This window comes from Canis aureus, chromosome 22, assembly GCF_053574225.1.
Source record: "Canis aureus isolate CA01 chromosome 22, VMU_Caureus_v.1.0, whole genome shotgun sequence".
Classification (NCBI taxonomy): domain Eukaryota; kingdom Metazoa; phylum Chordata; class Mammalia; order Carnivora; family Canidae; genus Canis; species Canis aureus.
In genome coordinates, this window is record NC_135632.1 from 6,696,377 (window position 1) to 6,704,217 (window position 7,841).

Below are 7,841 nucleotides of genomic sequence, written 5' to 3' on the forward strand. Positions count from 1 at the left end.
CCTGGGCCGAAGGCAGATGCTCAACCACTGAGCCACCCAGGGGTCCCAATAATACAATTTTTTTAAAAAAAGATCCTTCAAGGGGCACCTGGGTGGCTTAGTCAGTAAGTATCTGCCTTCAGCTCTCAGGTCATAATCTCAGGGTCCTGGAATCAAGCCCCATGTCGGGCTCCCTCCTTAGCGAGGAGTCTGCTTCTCCTTCTCCTTCTGCCCCTCCCCCTGCGAGTACCCTCTCTTACTCCAATAAATAAAATCTGTAAAAACAAACAAACAAACAAAAAAGATCTTTCAAGATAAAATTTCAAAAATTATGCCCTCCCTAAATACAAACATTTAATTCTATTATAGTAACATTATAGTCAAAGGCCCAGTACGTGATGTGCAGAGTGAAATAATCTATGAAGAATTTAGAGAGTGGGCATATTAGAGAACCTTAAAATCACATTTACAGAGTGCAGCGCAGCTATTTGAAAAGAATTTCCCAAATTCTTTTCCCAAATTCAAATAGCAATCACCAATCCTAAATCCTACAAGACTTCTAGAATGAGATACTAGAGCATCGCCATTAATGATAAGAAACAAGAGAGCAAAAGGGGTGGTGGAGTTAGCTTTAATATAATCTGTGTGAGCTCACAACACAAATAAGGGTTTTTGTAAAAAGTTAAATATAACTATTTTTACTGGATGTAAGCAATACAACTATAGAACACGTGTTAAATGGGATCCCTGGGTGGCGCAGCGGTTTGGCGCCTGCCTTTGGCCCAGGGCGCGATCCTGGAGACCCGGGATCGAGTCCCACATCGGGCTCCCGGTGCATGGAGCCTGCTTCTCCCTCTGCCTGTGTCTCTGCCTCTCTCTCTCTCTGTGTGACTATCATGAATAAATAAATAAAATCTTTAAAAAAAAAAAAAAAAAAGAACACGTGTTAAATCAGTAGTCATCAAACTGTAGCAGGTATCAGGATAAGCCAGAGGGATTCTTATGACACGGCTACGACACAGATTGCTAGGCCCACTCCCAGAGTTTCTGATTCAGGAGGTCCGGGGTGAGGCCTGAGAACAGGTTGCCAGAGGATACTGATGCTATGGTTCTGGACCACACATTAAGAACTACTGTAATAAATGTTCCCTGAGGTTCGTATGGACTTAAAGATTGGTTCCCAGGACAGCTTTCTTGGACATGAATGCACAGGAGTGGAATCTATCAACAGGAGACAGACAAAATTGTTACTCAGGGAACAGGGCAGATGTAAGGTGACAGACAATGGTGAGGACGTGGCTACCTGGAAAGTTCATGCCCAACTTACAGGGTTTCTACTACTCTGTGCCAACTGTTTGCACAGGGGGGATTAAGGGCCCAAGGTTGCTGGCTAGTAGCAACAGCAGAAGTGGATGACGTCCAAAGCAGCACGCAGTACTTACTAGTCACTAAATATTAGGCAAGTGTACCAAGAGCTTTCAATAGATTGTTCCACTTAATCCCAGGAAGCCAATGAAGTGCTATTGTGATCTCCATCTTAGAGATAAAGATGTTGAGAAACGGAGAACTTAAGCAACTTGCATGGAGATCACACAGCATATACACAGCAGGTCTAGGGCTGTAACTCAGACTAGCTTCTGAGCCCATATTCTTCACCACTATTATTTACAACCTCAGATATTCTAATGTTCTCAAGGGAAATCATAAATCCAGTCTCCTTTATTTCCTGCTCTTTTCAAAACTTCCGTAGCCACCTCCACACTCCCTAACTCCACAAAAACAAAACATGCATGTGTGGGCCTTAACTAGCCCAGGTGCTGCCAGGTAATTAGCTCTGACCTCAAAGTGAATGAGAACCTTCCAGGACCTCAGAGAGGCAGCAAGCACTCATTACTGGACGCTTGCTATGTGCCAGGTGCCATGCTGTGTGCTCTTCAAGGACTATCACCTTTCTATTTCTCACTTCAACCTTATGAGAATAGATACCACAGAGCTTCCTGTTGAGGGCAACGTAAAAAGAAAACTGAGACACAAGCAGAAAGATACCTTTGCCATGGTGTGCAGGACGTGCCAGCAAGCTGGGAAGGGCTGGGGCTAAAACCCAGGCAGGTGGCCTCAGGCCCAATGCCTCAATGGCTCTGCTACACCATCAGGACAATTTCCTCAAGGGTTGACATCATACCCGGTGGTGAAGATAGCAAGGAAGTGGCTCCTGAAGAGGAAGGGAGAGGTCTCAACACAAACGAGTCTGCAATCTCAGGGGTTTGAATAGTTAGACCCCAAGAGTCGCTAAGAGTCCCTGCAGCACTCGAGATTTTGTGAGAGAAGACGATCCCAATGAGTGGGCTCCCAGGTTCCCTGGGGGAGTCAGGCCTTCGACGCAGGGCCCTCCGCCTCCCCGGAAGCGCACAATGGTGAGGCACGCATCCCACAACGAATCCAATTGTGGAAACAGTACGCGAGACATAACGAACTCACCATAAAAAACTGAGAGGAAAAGGTAGCTAACTCCAAATGGAGAAAATGAGGATGGGCGTGCAGGCGAGGACAACGGGAGCTGGACCTGGAAGAAGGCCACAGTATGCAAAAGGAGACGCTGCCAGGCCATAAGCAGTTTAGAAAAGGGCTCGGCGGGATCCCTGGGTGGCGCAGCGGTTTGGCGCCTGCCTTTGGCCCAGGGCGCGATCCTGGAGACCCGGGATCGAATCCCACATCGGGCTCCCGGTGCATGGAGCCTGCTTCTCCCTCGGCCTATGTCTCTGCCTCTCTCTCTCTCTCTGTGACTATCATAAATAAATAAAAATTGAAAAAAAAATATTTAAAAGAAAAAGGCTCGGCTAGGAGTGGGGACAGAGCTAAGGCTGGAGCACAAGGAGCCATGGGGGCCAGAGGCTGGTGCGCGTGAATGGAGAAGATGAGCCTGGGAATGGAGGATGGGACCCTACAGCAGAACTCTTGGATGCTGTGTGGACTGTATAGGCTTCTCCATGAGCCATGGAAGGTTTCTGAAATGAAGAATTACATGGTCTTGGCTTGTACTTTAGGAAAATCAATTTGTCAGTAATATGATGATTATGATTATGGATGGAAGAAAGAGCCACTGAGGATAGGAGATTAATTAGAGAAGTTCTCTATATAGGCAGGCAAGAGCCAAGGGCCAAAAAAACTAACATGGACTTTATAGACATATTCAGAGAAAGAGGTTTTGAGTCCAAGAGCCCTGGAGACAAGGGGATGATTTGTAAAATTATGTTGTATGTAATTAATATGCAAAATGTATTTTCAGAGGGGTCCATAATCCCCATCCTACCCCCTTCCAAAGGAGATTTATTGCTCTGAAGATTGTTTGACTAAGTGGTGTGCTGGATCATAAAGGAAGGCCAAGAAGCAAATTCTGGGTATGATGAATTTAAAGTCTCAGAGATTTGGGTCAATAAATCTAGCCAGTGGAGACAAAATATGCATCAAAGGCTCTGAAGACAGGGCTAGATTAGATGGCTAAGGGATAATCTTTTCTGAGACAAGAGAAGAAGGAATGAGCTGAGCACCACAGAGGCCATGTCACCTGTGTCATGGACAGGACAGATTAGAAGAGATGGCTGGAAAGGGGAGCTTAAGGGCATAAGGTAGGGGCTGAATTAAAAGGAGCAACAGGAGACTTGGTATACCAGGAACTAAAGAGGAAGTAATAGTCAACAAAATTCAACACTGTAGAAAGGTCAAATGTGTTGAATCTACAAGTATGAATTCGGTGGTAACACTGAGGAGAAGGTGGGGATAGAACCCAATTTGTAATGGGAAGTGAGAGGCTGTGAGCAAGTCTCCCCTTTCAATACAGGACAAGTCAGTTTACAAGAGTCCGAAAGAGAAAAAAACAACAGCTGTTAATGTTACCTCAGCTTTATCCAAGGGATTCTAAGAACAGAAGATAGAGCAGCCCCTTCCTATACCTTGCAGAGTGAATACGCTCCATGTGAAACAGCAAACAGAGCATAAGTGCAAACACATGGTGAGAATAACCACAAGACCAAGAAAATCCAGCTTAAGCCAGAAAATGGGTAGGCCAACATTTCAGACGTTAACACTGCCTGGGTTTCTGATACCTAGCCCACCCCCACCCCCATTCCAGGATACTACCCCCATTCCAGTATAGAGTATTTGTAGGGAAAAGGTAGAGGGTAGGGAAGGGAGTGGAGAACAGAGAGAAAGTCATAAAAGAAAAAAAAAAAAAGAATACAGAAGAGAAAGGAAATTGAATTTAAGACTTAGAGAAACCAGGTAAACTAGTTTGGTTTTGGGTTTTTTTTTTGTTTTGTTTTTTTAAAGGAGTGTGTAAGCAAATAGTGGGGAGGAGAAAGGAGAGAGGGAAAGAATCCTGAGGCAGACTCTCTCCTGGGTGTGGAGACTGATGGCAGGGGGTGGGGTATGCTCCACACGGGGCTCAATCCCAGGACCCTGAGATTATGATGTGCATGGAAACCAAGAGCCAGACACTCAATCAACTTAAAAAAAAAAAAAAAAAAAAGTCCATACCTCACTCAGCATGTGAATTTTTGCCAATTCTGTAATAAAACTTAAATTAACAAATGTTAGCATCTCGAGTAATTAAAATGTCTACCTTTGTTTTAAAAGGTCAGCTTGAACACGAGATGCTTGAATGTGACTGTACTCAGGGTACCCACCTTGACTTGAGCAATGCTACCTAATGCGAATCTGAATATTTCTATAGTATTTTTAAGAATACTGGATTTGGGCATTAAATTTATATCATATAGACACTATATCACGCAACACTTTTTTTGTCCTTTTTTACTCTATTTAACTCTGTAACTGAAATTTCCTGCCATCAAAAATGCCTGAACTACAAGTAAATGAAGCATTAACCTGAAGGCAGTCAGCCTGCTGAGACCAACTCTCTTCTCCCCCTACATATCCTGCACTCAGCTCTTACACGTTCCCACCATGTCAGACAGATTAGAATAAGCTAGTCTAATTTCCTCCTTTTCAGAAAGGAGAACTGTCAAGAAAGAACATAAAAGTAATTCAAGTAATCATGCGTTCATCATGGAAGGAAAACTAGAAGCTTTCTAAAGGCAACTAAAACATCATGGCCTTGCTCTGACTTCTAAGCTGAGGGATGTTTCCAATTCCTAACCATTACAAATTTACATTCAGACACCCCATTCATTCACTTATTCCCTCAGACTTTGGGAGAAAGGGCGCAAAAGAGAGACAGAGAGAGAAGCTACTGTTCTCTAAGTACCGACCAGTTCTAAACACTGCAGGAACTTTCTGGTATGTTATTTTAACCTTTACAATATTAAAAGGTAGCCATCCCCAAGCGTATTTTCCAGAAGAAGAAACAGATTCAGCTCTATTAATGATTTTTCCAAAGATGGGGGGTGGGGGGAGAGAGCTGTGAATCGGAGGAGCGGAAATCCATCCATGTTGGAGTCTCTATGACCCCACAGTTACCAGGCTCTTGTCATGGCCTGACACTGCCTCAGGCAAAATTCCCAAAGTGAGGACACGGATTAAGTAGCACAGCACAAGGGAGAGTATCAATCTGAGGTCAAGAGTCATATGCAGGCATATCTCCAGACTCAATCTCCAAACCATCCCTTCCCTCTAATCAACCATTACACATGAAGTTCTCATACCAGAAAAAGGTTTAGTGCTTTATTTAAAGCAGACCAAATAGATACAAATCATTTCAAATGACAGATTAAACACAGTAATTCAAGCATAGGGACCTAAAGATACCAATCTCAGCAAGGGAACATTAAAGGGTTTGTAATAATTACACTCGGCACAAATTCTCAAGCTACTGGATGTGAGCCACAATTTGAGTGACTTTGGTGTACTGAAGACAGGACAGTAAGATCTGATGAAGATTTTACTACAATCCTTGTTGCGTGTTCTGGCTCCATGCAAAAGACATGGGCATTCAAGACAGATCACCTTGAGCTATCAGATTTCTACTTGTCTTTGTTTTATGGTGAGTTTGGATATTACAAAGGACTAGCAGGCCCTTTATAAGGCCCTTTATAGCAGGCCCTTCCTTGCATAATCATATGCAAGGAAAAAGAACTAGAAGGCAAGACAAGCCTCAGTAAGGTATCCGTCAAAGTCTCACTAAAAAGCTAGGCATAGGGTAAAGGATTCTTTCTAGGACTTAGGAAGACTTATCAATAACGATACATACTTTTTATTCCAAGATCTTAGAAACACATTCTGTCCTTGAGTCTTTCTGTATCTTTAAGACTATATTTTGAAAAATCAACAAGCTTACTGGAATTCTCATCTAAAATTCTACAACCAGGGCAGCCCAGGTGGCTCAGCGGTTTAACACCACGTTCAGCCCAGGGTGTGATCCTGGATACCCAGGATCCAGTCCCACATCGGGCTCCCTGCGAGGAGACCTCTGCCTGTGTCTCTGTCTCTGTCTCTCTCTCCGTGTCTCTCATGAATAAATAAATAAAATCTTAAAAAAAATGAAATAAAATTCTATAATCAAAACAGAATCCTCCTTTCATAGAACAGTGAAAACCAAGAAAAGTTGAGTAAGTCATCTAGCATCCCAATAAAAGGAGTCTGAATCTACTGACTTTGTGAATCATGATCCATGAATCAGATCTATGGCCAAAACAAGATTATAGATATCCCTATTTGACTTCAAAATCCCAAACTCTAATATAGACTTCAGGCTAATATGTCCAAAGTGCTTAGAAAACATGTAGAGGCACCCCCTACTACATATCCTACACAATAGATCCTAGCAAATACAGAGTAAATCCATTTTCAAAAGCCCAGGGGACTTTTTTAAAAAGTAAGAAAGGAGATTGTTCTAAAGAAAAAGAGTCTACAAAGACAGTAAAACCAAATGCAGTGTGTGATCAGTGACTGAATGCTACATCAAAAAAATTAAAAGAGTATTATTGGGAAACGGCAAAATTTTAAGACGGACAGAATATTTAAAAATATTATTGCAAAATATATAAATAAATAATAAAAAAATAAAAAGATTATTCCTTCAACAATTAATCTTGACTGATAACAGTATTGTGACTAGGTCAGAGAATATCCTTGTTTTTAGGAAATACATGCTGAAGCAGTTAAGGGCAAGGCATTTCTCACAATGACTACAACTTCAAATAGGTCCCCCCAAAATACTGGGAGGGGACGGTTAGGGGAGGGATATGTGAAAAATGTTAACAGTATGTAAATTCAGATGAAATTTAGTTGCACTGTTATTTCAATTTGCCTATAGATTTTGCATCTTTAAAAATAATATTAGAAGAAAAAATCATTTCTAGTAAAAAATGAAAAAAAAATTTTCAACATTGTAGTGGTCAAGAAATACAAACTCATATCCCAGGACATTGTTTTGTATTCAAAATAAATTTGGGGTTTGTAATGACTAAAACAATGTTATTAAAAGAGCTTCCCTGCATTTAATAGGATCTTCCAATGAAGCAGCAAGATAATTATTGTTATAAAGTCTCCTGTGGCTTTTATGAAATGGGAGACTTGCTATAAAAATCAGCAGAAAAAAAAAATTATGCAGGTTAACCTTTCAGTGATTTGAACAATAATAAAGTTACGGCCTGTTTTTCAGCTGCTCTTTTCATCAAAGCATTACACTTTTTTCGTGACTAAACGTGTACTACTTCCCTTTCAGAATGTTAAGTAAGACCGGCTGGAACAAGTCCCAACTTGAGATTGGCATGATATGCTTGAAGACAAATGCATGAAGGCTGCCTCATGCTAACTTTTTCATTACTAGACTTCATTTACACCACCAGCCAAAGCTTTGAAATACGACAATTTGACTATTATGCTCCTAAAGAAGGGGAAAAAAA

At 41.7% G+C, this 7,841-nt stretch overlaps 1 protein-coding gene across 7 annotated transcripts in view; it reads right to left on the minus strand.

The window, feature by feature from the left end:
• MED12L (mediator complex subunit 12L) overlaps positions 1–7,841 on the minus strand; it is a 323,065-nt gene that overhangs the window by 104,342 nt on the left and 210,882 nt on the right. The gene's annotated exons all lie outside the window — the stretch shown is intronic.